The 25378-nt window shown below is 27.1% G+C and overlaps 1 protein-coding gene across 1 annotated transcript in view; it reads right to left on the reverse strand.

Annotated features, from left to right (window-relative positions):
* Positions 1–25378, reverse strand: part of maml2 (mastermind like transcriptional coactivator 2) — an 83164-nt gene that overhangs the window by 17527 nt on the left and 40259 nt on the right. The gene's annotated exons all lie outside the window — the stretch shown is intronic.

The raw sequence follows: 25378 nt of genomic DNA on the forward strand, positions 1-25378 counted from the left end.
CGTAAAAAAAGACAAAAAAAACACGACCATGTATAGTAAGGCGTTTTTTTTAAAAACGACCATGTATAGTAAGGCGTTTTTTTTTTAAAACGACCATGTATAGTAAGGCGTAAAAAAAAAAAAAAAAAAAGAAAAAAAAACACGAACATGTATAGTAAGGCGTAAAAAAACGAAAAAAAAAAACGAAAAAAAAAAACACAACCATGTATAGTAAGGCATTTTTTTTAAAAACGACCATGTATAGTAAGGCGTTTTTTTTAAAAACGACCATGTATAGTAAGGCGTTTTTTTTAAAACGATCATGTATAGTAAGGCGTAAAAAAACGAAAAAAAAAAACGAAAAAAAAACCCACAACCATGTATAGTAAGGCGTTTTTTTTAAAAACGACCATGTATAGTAAGGCGTAAAAAAAAGAAAAAAAAAGATAAAAAGAAAAAAAAGAAAAAAAAACACGACCATGTATAGTAAGGCGGTTTTTTTTAAACGACCATGTATAGTAAGGCGTTTTTTTTAAAAACGATCATGTATAGTAAGGCGTAAAAAAAAAAACAAAAAAAACAAAAAACACGACCATGTATAGTAAGGTGTTTTTTTAAAAACGATCATGTATAGTAAGGCGTAAAAAAAAAGAAAAAAAAACGAAAAAAAAACACAACCATGTATAGTAAGGCGTTTTTTAAAAACGACCATGTATAGTAAGGCGTAAAAAAACGAAAAAAAAAACGAAAAAAAAAACCACAACCATGTATAGTAAGGCATTTTTTTTAAAAACGACCATGTATAGTAAGGCGTTTTTTTTAAAAACGACCATGTATAGTAAGGCGTTTTTTTTAAAACGATCATGTATAGTAAGGCGTAAAAAAACGAAAAAAAAAAACGAAAAAAAAACCCACAACCATGTATAGTAAGGCGTTTTTTTTAAAAACGACCATGTATAGTAAGGCGTAAAAAAAAGAAAAAAAAAGATAAAAAGAAAAAAAAGAAAAAAAAACACGACCATGTATAGTAAGGCGTTTTTTTTTAAAAACGATCATGTATAGTAAGGTGTAAAAACCCCCCCCAAAAAACAAAAAACACGACCATGTATAGTAAGGCGTTTTTTTTAAAACGATCATGTATAGTAAGGCGTTTATTTTTTTTAAACGACCATGTATAGTAAGGCGTAAAAAAAAATAAAATAAATAAAAAAAAAAAAAACACGACCATGTATAGTAAGGCGTTTTTTTTTTTAAAACGACCATGTATAGTAAGGCGTAAAAAAACGAAAAAAAAAAACGAAAAAAAAAAAACACGACCATGTATAGTAAGGCATTTTTTTTTTAAAACAACCATGTATAGTAAGGCGTTTTTTTTTAAACGACCATGTATAGTAAGGCGTTTTTTTTTAAAAACGATCATGTATAGTAAGGTGTAAAAAAAACCCCCAAAAAACAAAAAACACGACCATGTATAGTAAGGCGTTTTTTTTTTAAAACGATCATGTATAGTAAGGCGTAAAAAAAAAAGAAAAAAAAAAAAGAAAAAAAAAACACAACAATATAGTAAGGCGTTTTTTTTAAAACGACCATGTATAGTAAGGCGTAAAAAAAAGAAAAAAAAAGAAAAAAAAACACGACCATGTATAGTAAGGCGTTTTTTTTTTAAAACGACCATGTATAGTAAGGCGTTTTTTTTTAAAACGACCATGTATAGTAAGGCGTAAAAAAACAAAACAAAAACGAAACAAAAAAAACACGACCATGTATAGTAAGGCGTTTTTTTTTTTAAAACGACCATGGATAGTAAGGCGTAAAAAAAGACAAAAAAAACACGACCATGTATAGTAAGGCGTTTTTTTTAAAAACGACCATGTATAGTAAGGCGTTTTTTTTTTAAAACGACCATGTATAGTAAGGCGTAAAAAAAAAAAAAAAAAAAGAAAAAAAAACACGACCATGTATAGTAAGGCGTAAAAAAACGAAAAAAAAAAACGAAAAAAAAAAACACAACCATGTATAGTAAGGCATTTTTTTTAAAAACGACCATGTATAGTAAGGCGTTTTTTTTAAAAACGACCATGTATAGTAAGGCGTTTTTTTTAAAACGATCATGTATAGTAAGGCGTAAAAAAAAGAAAAAAAAAGATAAAAAGAAAAAAAAGAAAAAAAAACACGACCATGTATAGTAAGGCGTTTTTTTTTAAACGACCATGTATAGTAAGGCGTTTTTTTTAAAAACGATCATGTATAGTAAGGCGTAAAAAAAACAACAAAAAAAACAAAAAACACGACCATGTATAGTAAGGTGTTTTTTTAAAAACGATCATGTATAGTAAGGCGTAAAAAAAAAGAAAAAAAAAAGAAAAAAAACCACAACCATGTATAGTAAGGCGTTTTTTAAAAACGACCATGTATAGTAAGGCGTAAAAAAACGAAAAAAAAACCGAAAAAAAAACCACAACCATGTATAGTAAGGCATTTTTTTTAAAAACGACCATGTATAGTAAGGCGTTTTTTTTTAAAAACGATCATGTATAGTAAGGTGTAAAAACCCCCCCCAAAAAACAAAAAACACGACCATGTATAGTAAGGCGTTTTTTTTAAAACGATCATGTATAGTAAGGCGTTTTTTTTTAAAAACGATCATGTATAGTAAGGTGTAAAAAAAAACCCAAAAAAACAAAAAACACGACCATGTATAGTAAGGCGTTTTTTTTTTAAAACGATCATGTATAGTAAGGCGTAAAAAAAAAAAAAAAAAATAAAAAAAAAAAAAACACGACCATGTATAGTAAGGCGTTTTTTTTTAAACGACCATGTATAGTAAGGCGTTTTTTTTTAAAAACGATCATGTATAGTAAGGTGTAAAAAAAACCCCAAAAAAACAAAAAACACGACCATGTATAGTAAGGCGTTTTTTTTTTAAAACGATCATGTATAGTAAGGCGTAAAAAAAAAAGAAAAAAAAAAAGAAAAAAAAACACAACAATATAGTAAGGCGTTTTTTTTAAAACGACCATGTATAGTAAGGCGTTTTTTTTTAAAACGACCATGTATAGTAAGGCGTAAAAAAAAAAAAAAAAAAACGAAAAAAAAAAAACACGACCATGTATAGTAAGGCGTTTTTTTTTTTAAAACGACCATGGATAGTAAGGCGTAAAAAAAGACAAAAAAAACACGACCATGTATAGTAAGGCGTTTTTTTTAAAAACGACCATGTATAGTAAGGCGTTTTTTTTTTAAAACGACCATGTATAGTAAGGCGTAAAAAAAGAAAAAAAAAAGAAAAAAAAACACGACCATGTATAGTAAGGCGTAAAAAAACGAAAAAAAAAAACGAAAAAAAAAAACACAACCATGTATAGTAAGGCATTTTTTTTTAAAAACGACCATGTATAGTAAGGCGTTTTTTTTAAAAACGACCATGTATAGTAAGGCGTTTTTTTTAAAACGATCATGTATAGTAAGGCGTTTTTTTTAAAAACGACCATGTATAGTAAGGCGTTTATTTTTTTTAAACGACCATGTATAGTAAGGCGTAAAAAAAAAAAAATAAAATAAAAAAAAAAAAAACACGACCATGTATAGTAAGGCGTTTTTTTTTTTAAAACGACCATGTATAGTAAGGCGTAAAAAAACGAAAAAAAAACCCGAAAAAAAAAAAACACGACCATGTATAGTAAGGCATTTTTTTTTTAAAACAACCATGTATAGTAAGGCGTTTTTTTTTAAACGACCATGTATAGTAAGGCGTTTTTTTTTAAAAACGATCATGTATAGTAAGGTGTAAAAAAAACCCCAAAAAAACAAAAAACACGACCATGTATAGTAAGGCGTTTTTTTTTTAAAACGACCATGTATAGTAAGGCGTTTTTTTTTAAAACGACCATGTATAGTAAGGCGTAAAAAAAAAAAAAAAAAAACGAAAAAAAAAAAACACGACCATGTATAGTAAGGCGTTTTTTTTTTTTAAAACGACCATGGATAGTAAGGCGTAAAAAAAGACAAAAAAAACACGACCATGTATAGTAAGGCGTTTTTTTTAAAAACGACCATGTATAGTAAGGCGTTTTTTTTTTAAAACGACCATGTATAGTAAGGCGTAAAAAAAAAAAAAAAAAAAAGAAAAAAAAACACGACCATGTATAGTAAGGCGTAAAAAAACGAAAAAAAAAACCGAAAAAAAAAAACACAACCATGTATAGTAAGGCATTTTTTTTAAAAACGACCATGTATAGTAAGGCGTTTTTTTTAAAACGATCATGTATAGTAAGGCGTTTTTTTTAAAAACGACCATGTATAGTAAGGCGTTTTTTTTTTAAAACGACCATGTATAGTAAGGCGTAAAAAAAAAAAAAAAAAAGAAAAAAAAACACGACCATGTATAATAAGGCGTTTTTTTTTTAAAACGATCATGTATAGTAAGGCGTTTTTTTTTTTAAAACGACCATGTATAGTAAGGCGTAAAAAAAAATAAAAAAAAAAAAGACAAAAAAAACACGACCATGTATAGTAAGGCGTTTTTTTTAAAAACGACCATGTATAGTAAGGCGTTTTTTTTTAAAACGACCATGTATGGTTAGGCATAAAAAAAAAGAAAAAAACCCACGACCATGTATAGTAAGGCGTTTTTTTTTTAAATGACCATGTATAGTAAGGCGTAAAAAAAAAAAAAAAAAAAAAAGACAAAAAAAACACGACCATGTATAGTAAGGCGTTTTTTTTAAAAACGACCATGTATAGTAAGGCGTTTTTTTTTAAAACGACCATGTATAGTAAGGCGTGAAAAAAAAAAAAAAAAAAAAAGACAAAAAAAACACGACCATGTATAGTAAGGCGTTTTTTTTTTAAAAACGACCATGTATAGTAAGGCGTAAAAAAAAGAAAAAAAAAGATAAAAAGAAAAAAAAGAAAAAAAAACACGACCATGTATAGTAAGGCGTTTTTTTTTTTAAAAACAACCATGTATAGTAAGGCGTTTTTTTTTAAACGACCATGTATAGTAAGGCGTTTTTTTTTAAAAACGATCATGTATAGTAAGGCGTAAAAAACCCCCAAAAAAAACAAAAAACACGACCATGTATAGTAAGGTGTTTTTTTTAAAACGATCATGTATAGTAAGGCGTAAAAAAAAAAAGAAAAAAAAAACACAACCATGTATAGTAAGGCGTTTTTTTTAAAACGACCATGTATAGTAAGGCATTTTTTTTTAAAAACGACCATGTATAGTAAGGCGTAAAAAAAAAAAAAAAAAACGAAAAAAAAAAAACGAAAAAAAAAAAACACGACCATGTATAGTAAGGCGTTTTTTAAAAACGACCATGTATAGTAAGGCGTAAAAAAACGGAAAAAAAAACGAAAAAAAAAACCACAACCATGTATAGTAAGGCTTTTTTTTTTAAAAACGACCATGTATAGTAAGGCGTTTTTTTTTAAAAACGACCATGTATAGTAAGGCGTTTTTTTTAAAACGACCATGTATAGTAAGGCGTTTTTTTTTAAAAACGACCATGTATAGTAAGGCGTTTTTTTTAAAACGACCATGTATAGTAAGGCGTAAAAAAAAAAAAAGAAAAAGAAAAAAAAACACGACCATGTATAGTAAGGCGTTTTTTAAAAACGACCATGTATAGAAAGGCGTAAAAAAACGAAAAAAAAACCAAGAAAAAAAAACCCACAACCATGTATAGTAAGGCATTTTTTTTAAAAACGACCATGTATAGTAAGGCGTTTTTTTAAAAAACGACCATGTATAGTAAGGCGTTTTTTTTTAAACGATCATGTATAGTAAGGCGTAAAAAAACGAAAAAAAAAAACGAAAAAAAAAAAACACGACCATGTATAGTAAGGCGTTTTTTTTTAAACGACCATGTATAGTAAGGCGTAAAAAAAAAAAAAAAAAAAAAAAAAAAAAAAAAAAAAAGAACACGACCATGTATAGTAAGGCGTTTTTTTTTTTTTAAAACGACCATGTATAGTAAGGCGTGAAAAAAAAAAAAAAAAAAAGACAAAAAAAACACGACCATGTATAGTAAGGCGTTTTTTTTTTTTAAAACAACCATGTATAGTAAGGCGTTTTTTTTTAAACGACCATGTATAGTAAGGCGTTTTTTTTAAAAACGATCATGTATAGTAGGGTGTAAAAAACCCCCCCAAAAAACAAAAAACACGACCATGTATAGTAAGGCGTTTTTTTAAAACGATCATGTATAGTAAGGCGTAAAAAAAAAAAGAAAAAAAAAAAAGAAAAAAAAAACACAACCATATAGTAAGGCGTTTTTTTTAAAACAACCATGTATAGTAAGGCGTAAAAAAAAACAAAAAAAAAAAAACACGACCATGTATAGTAAGGCGTTTTTTTTTTTAAACGATCATGTATAGTAAGGCTTTTTTTTTTTTAAACGACCATGTATAGTAAGGCGTAAAAAAAAGAAAAAAAAAGATAAAAAGAAAAAAAAGAAAAAAAAACACGACCATGTATAGTAAGGCGTTTTTTTTAAAAACAACCATGTATAGTAAGGCGTTTTTTTTAAAAACGACCATGTATAGTAAGGCGTGAAAAAAAAAAAAAAAAAAAAAGACAAAAAAAACACGACCATGTATAGTAAGGCGTTTTTTTTTAAAAAACGACCATGTATAGTAAGGCGTAAAAAAAAGAAAAAAAAAGATAAAAAGAAAAAAAAGAAAAAAAAACACGACCATGTATAGTAAGGCGTTTTTTTTTTAAAAACAACCATGTATAGTAAGGCGTTTTTTTTTAAACGACCATGTATAGTAAGGCGTTTTTTTTTAAAAACGATCATGTATAGTAAGGCGTAAAAAACAAAAAAAAAAAAAAAAAAACACGACCATGTATAGTAAGGTGTTTTTTTTAAAACGATCATGTATAGTAAGGCGTAAAAAAAACAAGAAAAAAAAAACACAACCATGTATAGTAAGGCGTTTTTTTTAAAACGACCATGTATAGTAAGGCGTTTTTTTTTTTTAAACGACCATGTATAGTAAGGCGTAAAAAAAAAAAAAAAAAAAACGAAAAAAAAAAAACACGACCATGTATAGTAAGGCGTTTTTTAAAAACGACCATGTATGGTAAGGCGTAAAAAAACGAAAAAAAAACCCGAAAAAAAACCCACAACCATGTATAGTAAGGCGTTTTTTTTTTTTAAACGACCATGTATAGTAAGGCGTAAAAAAAAAAAAAAAAAAAAAAAAACACGACCATGTATAGTAAGGCGTTTTTTTTAAAACGATCATGTATAGTAAGGCGTAAAAAAAAAAAGAAAAAAAAAAAAAGAAAAAAAAAACACAACCATGTATAGTAAGGCGTTTTTTTTAAAACGACCATGTATAGTAAGGCGTTTTTTTTTAAAACGACCATGTATAGTAAGGCGTAAAAAAAAAAAAAAAAAAGAAAAAAAAAACACGACCATGTATAGTAAGGCATTTTTTTTTTTAAAACGACCATGTATAGTAAGGCGTTTTTTTTAAAACGATCATGTATAGTAAGGCGTTTTTTTTTTTTAAACGACCATGTATAGTAAGGCGTGAAAAAAAAAAAGACAAAAAAAACACGACCATGTATAGTAAGGCGTTTTTTATAAACGACCATGTATAGTAAGGCGTAAAAAAACGAAAAAAAAAAACGAAAACAAAAAAAACACGACCATGTATAGTAAGCCATTTTTTTTTTAAAACAACCATGTATAGTAAGGCGTTTTTTTTTAAACGACCATGTATAGTAAGGCGTTTTTTTTAAAAACGATCATGTATAGTAAGGTGTAAAAAAAAAACCCCAAAAAAAAAAACACGACCATGTATAGTAAGGCGTTTTTTTTAAAACGATCATGTATAGTAAGGCGTAAAAAAAAAAAGAAAAAAAAAAAGAAAAAAAAAACACAACCATATAGTAAGGCGTTTTTTTTAAAACGACCATGTATAGTAAGGCGTAAAAAAACAAAAAACAAAAAAAAAAACACGACCATGTATAGTAAGGCGTTTTTTTTAAAAACGACCATGTATAGTAAGGCGTTTTTTTTAAAAACGACCATGTATAGTAAGGCGTTTTTTTTTTAAACGACCATGTATAGTAAGGCGTAAAAAAACAAAAAAAAACGAAAAAAAAAAACACGACCATGTATAGTAAGGCGTTTTTTTTTTTAAAACGACCATGGATAGTAAGGCGTTTTTTTTTAAAACGACCATGTATAGTAAGGCGTAAAAAAAAAAAAAAAAAAAAAAAAAAAAAAAAAACACGACCATGTATAGTAAGGCGTTTTTTTTTTAACACGACCATGTATAGTAAGGCGTGAAAAAAAAAAAAAAAAAGACAAAAAAAAACACGACCATGTATAGTAAGGCGTTTTTTTTTTAAAACGACCATGGATAGTAAGGCGTTTTTTTTTAAAACGACCATGTATAGTAAGGCGTAAAAAAAAAAAAAAAAAAAAAAAAAAAAAAACACGACCATGTATAGTAAGGCGTTTTTTTTTTTAAAACGACCATGTATAGTAAGGCGTGAAAAAAAGACAAAAAAAAAAGACAAAAAAAACACGACCATGTATAGTAAGACGTTTTTTTTAAAACGACCATATAGTAAGGCGTAAAAAAAAAAAAAAAAAAAACGAAAAAAAAAAGACGACCATGTATAGTAAGGCGTTTTTTTTTTAAAACGACCATGTATAGTAAGGCGTTTTTTTTAAAAACGATCATGTATAGTAAGGCGTAAAAAAAAAACAAAAAAACCAAAAAACACGACCATGTATAGTAAGGTGTTTTTTTAAAAACGATCATGTATAGTAAGGCGTAAAAAAAAAGAAAAAAAAAAGAAAAAAAAAACACAACCATGTATAGTAAGGCGTTTTTTAAAAACGACCATGTATAGTAAGGCGTAAAAAAACGAGAAAAAAAAACGGAAAAAAAAACCACAACCATGTATAGTAAGGCATTTTTTTTAAAAACGACCATGTATAGTAAGGCGTAAAAAAAAGAAAAAAAAAAGATAAAAAGAAAAAAAAGAAAAAAAAACACGACCATGTATAGTAAGGCGTTTTTTTTTAAACGACCATGTATAGTAAGGCGTTTTTTTTAAAAACGATCATGTATAGTAAAGCGTAAAAAAAAAAAAAAAAAAACAAAAAACACGACCATGTATAGTAAGGTGTTTTTTTTAAAAACGATCATGTATAGTAAGGCGTAAAAAAAAAGAAAAAAAAAAGAAAAAAAAAAACACAACCATGTATAGTAAGGCGTTTTTTAAAAACGACCATGTATAGTAAGGCGTAAAAAAACGAAAAAAAAAACGAAAAAAAAAACCACAACCATGTATATTAAGGCATTTTTTTTAAAAACGACCATGTATAGTAAGGCGTTTTTTTTTAAAACGACCATGTATAGTAAGGCGTTTTTTTTTTTAAAAACGATCATGTATAGTAAGGTGTAAAAAACCCCCCCAAAAAACAAAAAACACGACCATGTATAGTAAGGCGTTTTTTTTAAAACGATCATGTATAGTAAGGCGTTTATTTTTTTTAAACGACCATGTATAGTAAGGCGTAAAAAAAATAAAAAAAAATAAAAAAAATAAAAACACGACCATGTATAGTAAGGCGTTTTTTTTTTTAAAACGACCATGTATAGTAAGGCGTAAAAAAACGAAAAAAAAAAACGAAAAAAAAAAAACACGACCATGTATAGTAAGGCGTTTTTTTTTAAACGACCATGTATAGTAAGGCGTTTTTTTTTAAAAACGATCATGTATAGTAAGGTGTAAAAAAACCCCCAAAAAAACAAAAAACACGACCATGTATAGTAAGGCGTTTTTTTTTTTAAAACGATCATGTATAGTAAGGCGTAAAAAAAAAAGAAAAAAAAAAAAGAAAAAAAAAACACAACAATATAGTAAGGCGTTTTTTTTAAAACGACCATGTATAGTAAGGCGTAAAAAAAAGAAAAAAAAAGAAAAAAAAACACGACCATGTATAGTAAGGCGTTTTTTTTTTAAAACGACCATGTATAGTAAGGCGTTTTTTTTTAAAACGACCATGTATAGTAAGGCGTAAAAAAACAAAAAAAAAACGAAAAAAAAAAAAAAAGACCATGTATAGTAAGGCGTTTTTTTTTTTAAAACGACCATGGATAGTAAGGCGTTTTTTTTAAAAACGACCATGTATAGTAAGGCGTTTTTTTTTTTAAACGACCATGTATAGTAAGGCGTTTTTTTTTTAACACGACCATGTATAGTAAGGCGTGAAAAAAAAAAAAAAAAAGACAAAAAAAAACACGACCATGTATAGTAAGGCGTTTTTTTTTTAAAACGACCATGGATAGTAAGGCGTTTTTTTTTAAAACGACCATGTATAGTAAGGCGTAAAAAAACAAAAAAAAAAACAAAACAAAAAACACGACCATGTATAGTAAGGCGTTTTTTTTTTTAAAACGACCATGTATAGTAAGGCGTGAAAAAAAGACAAAAAAAAAGACAAAAAAAACACGACCATGTATAGTAAGACGTTTTTTTTAAAACGACCATATAGTAAGGCGTAAAAAAAAAAAAAAAAAAAACGAAAAAAAAAAGACGACCATGTATAGTTAGGCGTTTTTTTTTTAAAACGACCATGTATAGTAAGGCGTTTTTTTTAAAAACGATCATGTATAGTAAGGCGTAAAAAAAAAACAAAAAAACAAAAAAACACGACCATGTATAGTAAGGTGTTTTTTTAAAAACGATCATGTATAGTAAGGCGTATAAAAAAAGAAAAAAAAAAGAAAAAAAAAACACAACCATGTATAGTAAGGCGTTTTTTAAAAACGACCATGTATAGTAAGGCGTAAAAAAACGAAGAAAAAAAACCGAAAAAAAAAACCACAACCATGTATAGTAAGGCATTTTTTTTAAAAACGACCATGTATAGTAAGGCGTAAAAAAAAGAAAAAAAAAGATAAAAAGAAAAAAAAGAAAAAAAAACACGACCATGTATAGTAAGGCGTTTTTTTTTAAACGACCATGTATAGTAAGGCGTTTTTTTTAAAAACGATCATGTATAGTAAGGCGTAAAAAAAAAACAAAAAAAACAAAAAACACGACCATGTATAGTAAGGCGCTTTTTAAAAACGACCATGTATAGTAAGGCGTAAAAAAACGAAAAAAAAACCGAAAAAAAAAACCACAACCATGTATAGTAAGGCATTTTTTTTAAAAACGACCATGTATAGTAAGGCGTTTTTTTTTAAAACGACCATGTATAGTAAGGCGTTTTTTTTTAAAAACGATCATGTATAGTAAGGTGTAAAAAACCCCCCCAAAAAACAAAAAACACGACCATGTATAGTAAGGCGTTTTTTTTTAAACGACCATGTATAGTAAGGCGTTTTTTTTTAAAAACGATCATGTATAGTAAGGTGTAAAAAAAAACCCAAAAAAACAAAAAACACGACCATGTATAGTAAGGCGTTTTTTTTTTAAAACGATCATGTATAGTAAGGCGTAAAAAAAAACGAAAAAAAAAAAGAAAAAAAAAACACAACAATATAGTAAGGCGTTTTTTTTAAAACGACCATGTATAGTAAGGCGTAAAAAAAAGAAAAAAAAAGAAAAAAAAACACGACCATGTATAGTAAGGCGTTTTTTTTTTTAAAACGATCATGTATAGTAAGGCGTAAAAAAAAAGAAAAAAAAAAAAGACAAAAAAAACACGACCATGTATAGTAAGGCGTTTTTTTTAAAAACGACCATGTATAGTAAGGCGTTTTTTTTTAAAAACGACCATGTATAGTAAGGCGTTTTTTTTAAAACGATCATGTATAGTAAGGCGTTTTTTTTTTAAAACGACCATGTATAGTAAGGCGTAAAAAAAAAGAAAAAAAAAAAAGACAAAAAAAACACGACCATGTATAGTAAGGCGTTTTTTTTAAAAACGACCATGTATAGTAAGGCGTTTTTTTTTAAAACGACCATGTATGGTTAGGCATAAAAAAAAAGAAAAAAACCCACGACCATGTATAGTAAGGCGTTTTTTTTTTAAATGACCATGTATAGTAAGGCGTAAAAAAAAAAAAAAAAAAAAAAAGACAAAAAAAACACGACCATGTATAGTAAGGCGTTTTTTTTAAAAACGACCATGTATAGTAAGGCGTTTTTTTTTAAAACGACCATGTATAGTAAGGCGTGAAAAAAAAAAAAAAAAAAAAGACAAAAAAAACACGACCATGTATAGTAAGGCGTTTTTTTTTTAAAAACGACCATGTATAGTAAGGCGTAAAAAAAAGAAAAAAAAAGATAAAAAGAAAAAAAAGAAAAAAAAACACGACCATGTATAGTAAGGCGTTTTTTTTTTAAAAACAACCATGTATAGTAAGGCGTTTTTTTTTAAACGACCATGTATAGTAAGGCGTTTTTTTTTAAAAACGATCATGTATAGTAAGGCGTAAAAAAAAAACAAAAAAAACAAAAAACACGACCATGTATAGTAAGGTGTTTTTTTTAAAACGACCATGTATAGTAAGGCGTAAAAAAACGGAAAAAAAAAACCGAAAAAAAAAACCACAACCATGTATAGTAAGGCATTTTTTTTTAAAAACGACCATGTATAGTAAGGCGTTTTTTTTTAAAAACGACCATGTATAGTAAGGCGTTTTTTTTAAAACGATCATGTATAGTAAGGCGTTTTTTTTTTTTTAAACGACCATGTATAGTAAGGCGTAAAAAAAAACAAAAAAAAAAAAAACACGACCATGTATAGTAAGGTGTTTTTTTTAAAAACGACCATGTATAGTAAGGCGTTTTTTTTAAAAACGACCATGTATAGTAAGGCGTTTTTTTTAAAACGATCATGTATAGTAAGGCGTTTTTTTTTTAAAACGACCATGTATAGTAAGGCGTAAAAAAAAAAAAAAAAAAGAAAAAAAAACACGACCATGTATAGTAAGGCGTTTTTTTTTTTTAAAACGATCATGTATAGTAAGGCGTTTTTTTTTTAAAACGACCATGTATAGTAAGGCGTAAAAAAAAATAAAAAAAAAAAAAGACAAAAAAAACACGACCATGTATAGTAAGGCGTTTTTTTTAAAAACGACCATGTATAGTAAGGCGTTTTTTTTTAAAACGACCATGTATGGTTAGGCATAAAAAAAAAGAAAAAAACCGACGACCATGTATAGTAAGGCGTTTTTTTTTTAAATGACCATGTATAGTAAGGCGTAAAAAAAAAAAAAAAAAAAAAAAGACAAAAAAAACACGACCATGTATAGTAAGGCGTTTTTTTTAAAAACGACCATGTATAGTAAGGCGTTTTTTTTTAAAACGACCATGTATAGTAAGGCGTGAAAAAAAAAAAAAAAAAAAAGACAAAAAAAACACGACCATGTATAGTAAGGCGTTTTTTTTTTAAAAACGACCATGTATAGTAAGGCGTAAAAAAAAGAAAAAAAAAGATAAAAAGAAAAAAAAGAAAAAAAAACACGACCATGTATAGTAAGGCGTTTTTTTTTTAAAAACAACCATGTATAGTAAGGCGTTTTTTTTTAAACGACCATGTATAGTAAGGCGTAAAAAAAAAACAAAAAAAACAAAAAACACGACCATGTATAGTAAGGTGTTTTTTTTAAAACGACCATGTATAGTAAGGCGTAAAAAAACGGAAAAAAAAAACGAAAAAAAAAACCACAACCATGTATAGTAAGGCATTTTTTTTTAAAAACGACCATGTATAGTAAGGCGTTTTTTTTTTAAAAACGACCATGTATAGTAAGGCGTTTTTTTTAAAACGATCATGTATAGTAAGGCGTTTTTTTTTTTTTAAACGACCATGTATAGTAAGGCGTAAAAAAAAACAAAAAAAACAAAAAACACGACCATGTATAGTAAGGTGTTTTTTTTAAAACGATCATGTATAGTAAGGCGTAAAAAAAAACGAAAAAAAAAAAAGAAAAAAAAAACACAACAATATAGTAAGGCGTTTTTTTTAAAACGACCATGTATAGTAAGGCGTAAAAAAAAGAAAAAAAAAGAAAAAAAAACACGACCATGTATAGTAAGGCGTTTTTTTTTTAAAACGACCATGTATAGTAAGGCGTTTTTTTTTAAAACGACCATGTATAGTAAGGCGTAAAAAAACAAAAAAAAAACGGAAAAAAAAAAACACGACCATGTATAGTAAGGCGTTTTTTTTTTTAAAACGACCATGGATAGTAAGGCGTAAAAAAAGACAAAAAAACCACGACCATGTATAGTAAGGCGTTTTTTTTAAAAACGACCATGTATAGTAAGGCGTTTTTTTTTTAAAACGACCATGTATAGTAAGGCGTAAAAAAAAAAAAAGAAAAAGGAAAAAAAAACACGACCATGTATAGTAAGGCGTAAAAAAACGAAAAAAAAAACGAAAAAAAAAAACACAACCATGTATAGTAAGGCATTTTTTTTAAAAACGACCATGTATAGTAAGGCGTTTTTTTTAAAACGATCATGTATAGTAAGGCGTTTTTTTTAAAAACGACCATGTATAGTAAGGCGTTTTTTTTTTTAAACGACCATGTATAGTAAGGCGTAAAAAAAAAAAAAAAAAAGAAAAAAAAACACGACCATGTATAGTAAGGCGTTTTTTTTTTAAAACGATCATGTATAGTAAGGCGTTTTTTTTTTTAAAACGACCATGTATAGTAAGGCGTAAAAAAAAATAAAAAAATAAAAGACAAAAAAAACACGACCATGTATAGTAAGGCGTTTTTTTTAAAAACGACCATGTATAGTAAGGCGTTTTTTTTTAAAACGACCATGTATGGTTAGGCATAAAAAAAAAGAAAAAAACCCACGACCATGTATAGTAAGGCGTTTTTTTTTTAAATGACCATGTATAGTAAGGCGTAAAAAAAAGAACAAAAAACAAAAGACAAAAAAAACACGACCATGTATAGTAAGGCGTTTTTTTTAAAAACGACCATGTATAGTAAGGCGTTTTTTTTTTAAACGACCATGTATAGTAAGGCGTGAAAAAAAAAAAAAAAAAAGACAAAAAAAACACGACCATGTATAGTAAGGCGTTTTTTTTTTAAAAACGACCATGTATAGTAAGGCGTAAAAAAAAGAAAAAAAAAGATAAAAAGAAAAAAAAGAAAAAAAAACACGACCATGTATAGTAAGGCGTTTTTTTTTTTAAAAACAACCATGTATAGTAAGGCGTTTTTTTTTAAACGACCATGTATAGTAAGGCGTAAAAAAAAAACAAAAAAAACAAAAAACACGACCATGTATAGTAAGGTGTTTTTTTTAAAACGATCATGTATAGTAAGGCGTAAAAAAAAAAAGAAAAAAAAAACACAACCATGTATAGTAAGGCGTTTTTTTTAAAACGACCATGTATAGTAAGGCGTTTTTTTTTAAAACGACCATGTATAGTAAGGCGTAAAAAAAAAAAAAAAAACGAAAAAAAAAAAACACGACCATGTATAGTAAGGCGTTTTTTAAAAACGACCATGTATAGTAAGGCGTAAAAAAACGGAAAAAAAAACCGAAAAAAAAAACCACAACCATGTATAGTAAGGCATTTTTTTTTAAAAACGACCATGTATAGTAAGGCGTTTTTTTTTTAAAACGACCATGTATAGTAAGGCGTTTTTTTTTAAACGATCATGTATAGTAAGGCGTTTTTTTTTTTTAAACGACCATGTATAGTAAGGCGTAAAAAAAAACAAAAAAAACAAAAAACACGACCATGTATAGTAAGGTGTTTTTTTTAAAACGATCATGTATAGTAAGGCGTAAAAAAAAAAAGAAAAAAAAAAAAAGAAAAAAACCCCACAACCATGTATAGTAAGGCGTTTTTTTTAAAACGACCATGTATAGTAAGGCGTTTTTTTTTAAAACGACGATGTATAGTAAGGCGTAAAAAAAAAAAAAAAAAAAGAAAAAAAAAACACGACCATGTATAGTAAGGCATTTTTTTTTAAAACGACCATGTATAGTAAGGCGTTTTTTTTAAAACGATCATGTATAGTAAGGCGTTTTTTTTTTTTAAACGACCATGTATAGTAAGGCGTGAAAAAAAAAAAGACAAAAAAAACACGACCATGTATAGTAAGGCGTTTTTTATAAACGACCATGTATAGTAAGGCGTAAAAAAACGAAAAAAAAAAACGAAAACAAAAAAAACACGACCATGTATAGTAAGCCATTTTTTTTTTAAAACAACCATGTATAGTAAGGCGTTTTTTTTTAAACGACCATGTATAGTAAGGCGTTTTTTTTAAAAACGATCATGTATAGTAAGGTGTAAAAAAAAAACCCAAAAAACAAAAAACACGACCATGTATAGTAAGGCGTTTTTTTTTAAACGATCATGTATAGTAAGGCGTAAAAAAAAAAAGAAAAAAAAAAGAAGAAAAAAACACAACCATATAGTAAGGCGTTTTTTTTAAAACGACCATGTATAGTAAGGCGTAAAAAACAAAAACAAAAAAAAAAACACGACCATGTATAGTAAGGCGTTTTTTTTAAAAACGACCATGTATAGTAAGGCGTTTTTTTTAAAAACGACCATGTATAGTAAGGCGTTTTTTTTTTAAACGACCATGTATAGTAAGGCGTAAAAAAACAAAAAAAAAAACAAAACAAAAAACACGACCATGTATAGTAAGGCGTTTTTTTTTTTAAAACGACCATGTATAGTAAGGCGTGAAAAAAAGACAAAAAGAAAAGACAAAAAAAACACGACCATGTATAGTAAGACGTTTTTTTTAAAACGACCATGTATAGTAAGGCGTAAAAAAAAAAAAAAAAAAAACGAAAAAAAAAAGACGACCATGTATAGTAAGGCGTTTTTTTTTAAACGACCATGTATAGTAAGGCGTTTTTTTTTAAAAACGATCATGTATAGTAAGGCGTAAAAAAAAAACAAAAAAAAAAAAAAACACGACCATGTATAGTAAGGTGTTTTTTTAAAAACGATCATGTATAGTAAGGCGTAAAAAAAAAGAAAAAAAAAAAAGAAAAAAAAAACACAACCATGTATAGTAAGGCGTTTTTTAAAAACGACCATGTATAGTAAGGCGTAAAAAAACGGAAAAAAAAAACGAAAAAAAAAACCACAACCATGTATAGTAAGGCATTTTTTTAAAAAACGACCATGTATAGTAAGGCGTTTTTTTTTTAAAACGACCATGTATAGTAAGGCGTTTTTTTTTTAAAACGATCATGTATAGTAAGGTGTAAAAAAACCCCCCAAAAAACAAAAAACACGACCATGTATAGTAAGGCGTTTTTTTTTTTTAAACGACCATGTATAGTAAGGCGTAAAAAAAAAAAAAAAAAAAAAAAAAAAAAAAAAAAAAAAAACACGACCATGTATAGTAAGGCGTTTTTTTTTTTAAAACGACCATGTATAGTAAGGCGTAAAAAAACGGAAAAATAAAACGAAAAAAAAAAAACACGACCATGTATAGTAAGGCATTTTTTTTTTAAAACAACCATGTATAGTAAGGCGTTTTTTTTTAAACGACCATGTATAGTAAGGCGTTTTTTTTTTAAAACGATCATGTATAGTAAGGTGTAAAAACCCCCCCAAAAAAACAAAAAACACGACCATGTATAGTAAGGCGTTTTTTTTTTTAAACGATCATGTATAGTAAGGCGTAAAAAAAAATAAAAATAAAAAAGACAAAAAAAACACGACCATGTATAGTAAGGCGTTTTTTTTCAGTACTTAAACGTCACACGTCAATCACGTCGTGTCATATGTTGCTGTACAATCACTTCCTGTTTACTGTCCATGTTTACCTTGCAATCACTGAGGCGTTTTTTTTTTAAAACGACCATGTATGGTTAGGCATAAAAAAAAAGAAAAAAACCCACGACCATGTATAGTAAGGCGTTTTTTTTTTAAATGACCATGTATAGTAAGGCGTGAAAAAAAACAAAAAAACACGACCATGTATAGTAAGGGTTTTTTTTTTTTTAAACGACCATGTATAGTAAGGCGTAAAAAAAAAAAATAAAAAAAAAAAAAAAAAAAACACGACCATGTATAGTAAGGCGTTTTTTTTTAAAACGACCATGTATAGTAAGGCGTAAAAAAAAAAAAAAAAAAAGAAAAAAAAACACGACCATGTATAGTAAGGCGTTTTTTTTTAAAACGACCATGTATAGTAAGGCGTAAAAAAAAAAAAAAAAAAAAACACGACCATGTATAGTAAGGCATTTTTTTTTAAAAACGATCATGTATAGTAAGGCGTAAAAAACAAACAAAAAAAAACAAAAACACGACCATGTATAGTAAGGTGTTTTTTTAAAAACGATCATGTATAGTAAGGCGTAAAAAAAAAGAAAAAAAAAAAAGAAAAAAAAAACACAACCATGTATAGTAAGGCGTTTTTTAAAAACGACCACGTATAGTAAGGCGTAAAAAAACGAAAAAAAAAACGAAAAAAAAACCCACAACCATGTATAGTAAGGCGTTTTTTTTTAAAACGACCATGTATAGTAAGGCGTTTTTTTTTTAAAACGATCATGTATAGTAAGGTGTAAAAAAAAACCCCAAAAAACAAAAAACACGACCATGTATAGTAAGGCGTTTTTTTTTTTTAAACGACCATGTATAGTAAGGCGTAAAAAAAAAAAAAAAAAAAAAAAAAAAAACACGACCATGTATAGTAAGGCGTTTTTTTTTTTAAAACGACCATGTATAGTAAGGCGTAAAAAAACGAAAAAAAAAAACGAAAAAAAAAAACACGACCATGTATAGTAAGGCATTTTTTTTTTAAAACAACCATGTATAGTAAGGCGTTTTTTTTTAAACGACCATGTATAGTAAGGCGTTTTTTTTTTAAAACGATCATGTATAGTAAGGTGTAAAAACCCCCCCAAAAAAACAAAAAACACGACCATGTATAGTAAGGCGTTTTTTTTTTTAAACGATCATGTATAGTAAGGCGTAAAAAAAAATAAAAATAAAAAAGACAAAAAAAACACGACCATGTATAGTAAGGCGTTTTTTTTCAGTACTTAAACGTCACACGTCAATCACGTCGTGTCATATGTTGCTGTACAATCACTTCCTGTTTACTGTCCATGTTTACCTTGCAATCACTGAGGCGTTTTTTTTTTAAAACGACCATGTATGGTTAGGCATAAAAAAAAAGAAAAAAACCCACGACCATGTATAGTAAGGCGTTTTTTTTTAAATGACCATGTATAGTAAGGCGTGAAAAAAAACAAAAAAACACGACCATGTATAGTAAGGGTTTTTTTTTTTTAAACGACCATGTATAGTAAGGCGTAAAAAAAAAAAAAAAAAAAAAAAAAAAAAAAAACACGACCATGTATAGTAAGGCGTTTTTTTTTTAAAACGACCATGTATAGTAAGGCGTAAAAAAAAAAAAAAAAAAAGAAAAAAAAACACAACCATGTATAGTAAGGCATTTTTTTTTTAAAACAACCATGTATAGTAAGGCGTTTTTTTTTAAACGACCATGTATAGTAAGCCGTTTTTTTTTAAAACGATCATGTATAGTAAGGCGTAAAAAAAAAGAAAAAAAGAAAAAAAAACACGACCATGTATAGTAAGGCGTTTTTTTAAAACGATCATGTATAGTAAGGCATAAAAAACAAACAAAAAAAAAAACACGGCCATAGTTTTTTTTAAAACGACCATGTATAGTAAGGCGTATAAAAAAAAAAAAAAAAACGAAAAAAAAAAACACGACCATGTATAGTAAGGCGTTTTTTTTTAAAAACGACCATGTATAGTAAGGCGTTTTTTTTTTTAAACGACCATGTATAGTAAGGCGTAAAAAAACAAAAAAAAAACGAAAAAAAAAAACGACCATGTATATTAAGGCGTTTTTTTTTAAAACGATCATGTATAGTAAGGCGTAAAAAAAAGAAAAAAAAAGATAAAAAGAAAAAAAAGAAAAAAAAACACGACCATGTATAGTAAGGCGTTTTTTTTTTTTTTAAACGACCATGTATAGTAAGGCGTAAAAAAAAGAAAAAAAAAAGAAAAAAAAAGAAAAAAAGAAAAAAAACCACGACCATGTATAGTAAGGCATTTTTTTTTTTTTAAAACAACCATGTATAGTAAGGCGTTTTTTTTTAAACGACCATGTATAGTAAGGCGTTTTTTTTAAAAACGATCATGTATAGTAAGGCGTAAAAAAAAAACAAAAAAAACAAAAAACACGACCATGTATAGTAAGGTGTTTTTTTTAAAAACGATCATGTATAGTAAGGCGTAAAAAAAAAAGAAAAAAAAAAAAGAAAAAAAAAACACAACCATGTATAGTAAGGCGTTTTTTTTAAAAACGACCATGTATAGTAAGGCGTAAAAAAACGAAAAAAAAAAACGAAAAAAAAAACCACAACCATGTATAGTAAGGCATTTTTTTAAAAAACGACCATGTATAGTAAGGCGTTTTTTTTTAAAAACGACCATGTATAGTAAGGCGTTTTTTTTAAAACGATCATGTATAGTAAGGCGTTTTTTTTTTTTAAACGACCATGTATAGTAAGGCGTAAAAAAACGAAAAAAAAAAACGAAAAAAAAAAAACACGACCATGTATAGTAAGGCATTTTTTTTTTAAAACAACCATGTATAGTAAGGCGTTTTTTTTTAAACGACCATGTATAGTAAGGCGTTTTTTTTTAAAAACGATCATGTATAGTAAGGCGTTTTTTTTTTTAAACGATCATGTATAGTAAGGCGTAAAAAAAAAAAGAAAAAAAAAAAGAAAAAAAAAACACAACAATATAGTAAGGCGTTTTTTTTAAAACGACCATGTATAGTAAGGCGTAAAAAAAAAAAAAAAAAAGAAAAAAAAACACGACCATGTATAATAAGGCGTTTTTTTTTTAAAACGATCATGTATAGTAAGGCGTTTTTTTTTTTAAAACGACCATGTATAGTAAGGCGTAAAAAAAAATAAAAAAAAAAAGACAAAAAAAACACGACCATGTATAGTAAGGCGTTTTTTTTAAAAACGACCATGTATAGTAAGGCGTTTTTTTTTAAAACGACCATGTATGGTTAGGCATAAAAAAAAAGAAAAAAACCCACGACCATGTATAGTAAGGCGTTTTTTTTTTAAATGACCATGTATAGTAAGGCGTGAAAAAAAACAAAAAAACACGACCATGTATAGTAAGGGTTTTTTTTTTTTTTAAACGACCATGTATAGTAAGGCGTAAAAAAAAATAAAAAAAAAAAACGAAAAAAAAAAAACACGACCATGTATAGTAAGGCGTTTTTTTTTTAAATGACCATGTATAGTAAGGCGTGAAAAAAAACAAAAAAACACGACCATGTATAGTAAGGGTTTTTTTTTTTTTAAACGACCATGTATAGTAAGGCGTAAAAAAAAAAAAAAAAAACAAAAAAAAAAAAAAACACGACCATGTATAGTAAGGCGTTTTTTTTTAAAACGACCATGTATAGTAAGGCGTAAAAAAAAAAAAAAAAAAAGAAAAAAAAACACGACCATGTATAGTAAGGCATTTTTTTTTTAAAACAACCATGTATAGTAAGGCGTTTTTTTTTAAACGACCATGTATAGTAAGCCGTTTTTTTTAAAAACGATCATGTATAGTAAGGCGTAAAAAAAAAAAAAAAAAGAAAAAAAAACACGACCATGTATAGTAAGGCGTTTTTTTAAAACGATCATGTATAGTAAGGCATAAAAAACAAACAAAAAAAAAAACACGGCCATAGTTTTTTTTAAAACGACCATGTATAGTAAGGCGTATAAAAAAAAAAAAAAAAACGAAAAAAAAAAACACGACCATGTATAGTAAGGCGTTTTTTTTTAAAAACGACCATGTATAGTAAGGCGTTTTTTTTTAAAACGACCATGTATAGTAAGGCGTAAAAAAACAAAAAAAAAAAGAAAAAAAAAAACGACCATGTATATTAAGGCGTTTTTTTTTAAAACGATCATGTATAGTAAGGCGTAAAAAAAAGAAAAAAAAAGATAAAAAGAAAAAAAAGAAAAAAAAACACGACCATGTATAGTAAGGCGTTTTTTTTTTTTTAAACGACCATGTATAGTAAGGCGTAAAAAAAAGAAAAAAAAAAGAAAAAAAAAGAAAAAAAGAAAAAAAACCACGACCATGTATAGTAAGGTGTTTTTTTTAAAAACGATCATGTATAGTAAGGCGTAAAAAAAAAAGAAAAAAAAAAAAGAAAAAAAAACACAACCATGTATAGTAAGGCGTTTTTTTTAAAAACGACCATGTATAGTAAGGCGTAAAAAAACGAAACAAAAAAAACGAAAAAAAAAACCACAACCATGTATAGTAAGGCATTTTTTTAAAAAACGACCATGTATAGTAAGGCGTTTTTTTTAAAAAACGACCATGTATAGTAAGGCGTTTTTTTTAAAACGATCATGTATAGTAAGGCGTTTTTTTTTTTTAAACGACCATGTATAGTAAGGCGTAAAAAAACGAAAAAAAAAAACGAAAAAAAAAAAACACGACCATGTATAGTAAGGCATTTTTTTTTTAAAACAACCATGTATAGTAAGGCGTTTTTTTTTAAACGACCATGTATAGTAAGGCGTTTTTTTTTAAAAACGATCATGTATAGTAAGGCGTTTTTTTTTTAAAACGATCATGTATAGTAAGGCGTAAAAAAAAAAAGAAAAAAAAAAAGAAAAAAAAAACACAACAATATAGTAAGGCGTTTTTTTTAAAACGACCATGTATAGTAAGGCGTAAAAAAAAAAAAAAAAAAGAAAAAAAAACACGACCATGTATAATAAGGCGTTTTTTTTTTAAAACGATCATGTATAGTAAGGCGTTTTTTTTTTTAAAACGACCATGTATAGTAAGGCGTAAAAAAAAAAAAAAAAAAAAAAAGACAAAAAAAACACGACCATGTATAGTAAGGCGTTTTTTTTAAAAACGACCATGTATAGTAAGGCGTTTTTTTTTAAAACGACCATGTATGGTTAGGCATAAAAAAAAAGAAAAAAACCCACGACCATGTATAGTAAGGCGTTTTTTTTTTTAAATGACCATGTATAGTAAGGCGTGAAAAAAAACAAAAAAACACGACCATGTATAGTAAGGGTTTTTTTTTTTTAAACGACCATGTATAGTAAGGCGTAAAAAAAAATAAAAAAAAAAAACGAAAAAAAAAAAAACACGACCATGTATAGTAAGGCGTTTTTTTTTTAAAACGACCATGTATAGTAAGGCGTAAAAAAAAGAAAAAAAAAAGAAAAAAAAACACGACCATGTATTGTAAGGCATTTTTTTTTTAAAACAACCATGTATAGTAAGCCGTTTTTTTAAAACGATCATGTATAGTAAGGCATAAAAAACAAACAAAAAAAAAAAACACGACCATAGTTTTTTTTAAAACGACCATGTATAGTAAGGCGTATAAAAAAAAAAAAAAAACGAAAAAAAACGAAAAAAAAAAACACGACCATGTATAGTAAGGCGTTTTTTTTTTAAAAACGACCATGTATAGTAAGGCGTAAAAAAACAAAAGAAAAACGAAAAAAAAAAAACGACCATGTATATTAAGGCGTAAAAAAAACAAAAAAACACGACCATGTATAGTAAGGCGTTTTTTTTAAAAACGATCATGTATAGTAAGGCATAAAAAAAAAAAATAAAATAAAAAAAACACGACCATGTATAGTAAGGCGTTTTTTTTAAAACGACCATGTATCGTAAGGCGTAAAAAAAAAAAAAAAAAAAACGAAAAAAAAAAAGACGACCATGTATAGTAAGGCGTTTTTTTTTAAAAACGACCATGTATAGTAAGGCGTTTTTTTTAAAACGATCATGTATAGTAAGGCGTTTTTTTTTTTTAAACGACCATGTATAGTAAGGCGTAAAAAAACGAAAAAAAAAAACGAAAAAAAAAAAACACGACCATGTATAGTAAGGCATTTTTTTTTTAAAACAACCATGTATAGTAAGGCGTTTTTTTTTAAACGACCATGTATAGTAAGGCGTTTTTTTTTTAAAACGATCATGTATAGTAAGGCGTTTTTTTTTTAAAACGATCATGTATAGTAAGGCGTAAAAAAAAAAAGAAAAAAAAAAAGAAAAAAAAAACACAACAATATAGTAAGGCGTTTTTTTTAAAACGACCATGTATAGTAAGGCGTAAAAAAAAAAAAAAAAAAGAAAAAAAAACACGACCATGTATAATAAGGCGTTTTTTTTTTAAAACGATCATGTATAGTAAGGCGTTTTTTTTTTTAAAACGACCATGTATAGTAAGGCGTAAAAAAAAATAAAAAAAAAAAAGACAAAAAAAACACGACCATGTATAGTAAGGCGTTTTTTTTAAAAACGACCATGTATAGTAAGGCGTTTTTTTTTAAAACGACCATGTATGGTTAGGCATAAAAAAAAAGAAAAAAACCCACGACCATGTATAGTAAGGCGTTTTTTTTTAAAATGACCATGTATAGTAAGGCGTGAAAAAAAACAAAAAAACACGACCATGTATAGTAAGGGTTTTTTTTTTTTTAAACGACCATGTATAGTAAGGCGTAAAAAAAAAAAAAAAAAAAAAAACGAAAAAAAAAAAACACGACCATGTATAGTAAGGCGTTTTTTTTTTTAAAACGACCATGTATAGTAAGGCGTAAAAAAAAGAAAAAAAAAAGAAAAAAAAACACGACCATGTACTGTAAGGCATTTTTTTTTTAAAACAACCATGTATAGTAAGCCGTTTTTTTAAAACGATCATGTATAGTAAGGCATAAAAAACAAACAAAAAAAAAAAACACGACCATAGTTTTTTTTAAAACGACCATGTATAGTAAGGCGTATAAAAAAAAAAAAAAAACGAAAAAAAAAAACGAAAAAAAAAAAACACGACCATGTATATAGTAAGGCGTTTTTTTTTTAAAAACGACCATGTATAGTAAGGCGTAAAAAAACAAAAGAAAAACGAAAAAAAAAAAACGACCATGTATATTAAGGCGTAAAAAAAAAAAAAAAACACGACCATGTATAGTAAGGCGTTTTTTTTAAAAACGATCATGTATAGTAAGGCATAAAAAAAAAAATAAAATAAAAAAAACACGACCATGTATAGTAAGGCGTTTTTTTTAAAACGACCATGTATAGTAAGGCGTAAAAAAAAAAAAAAAAAAAACGAAAAAAAAAAAGACGACCATGTATAGTAAGGCGTTTTTTTTTTTAAACGACCATGTATAGTAAGGCGTAAAAAAAGATAAAAAAAGATAAAAATGAAAAAAAAGAAAAAAAAACACGACCATGTATAGTAAGGCGTTTTGTTTTTTTTAAAACGACCATGTATAGTAAGGCGTAAAAAAAAGGGAAAAAAAAGAAAAAAAAAAGAAAAAAAGAAAAAAAACACGACCATGTATAGTAAGGCGTTTTTTTTTTTAAAACGACCATGTATAGTAAGGCGTAAAAAAACGAAA

This window comes from Festucalex cinctus, chromosome 13 (assembly GCF_051991245.1).
Source record: "Festucalex cinctus isolate MCC-2025b chromosome 13, RoL_Fcin_1.0, whole genome shotgun sequence".
NCBI classification, from domain to species: Eukaryota; Metazoa; Chordata; class Actinopteri; order Syngnathiformes; family Syngnathidae; genus Festucalex; species Festucalex cinctus.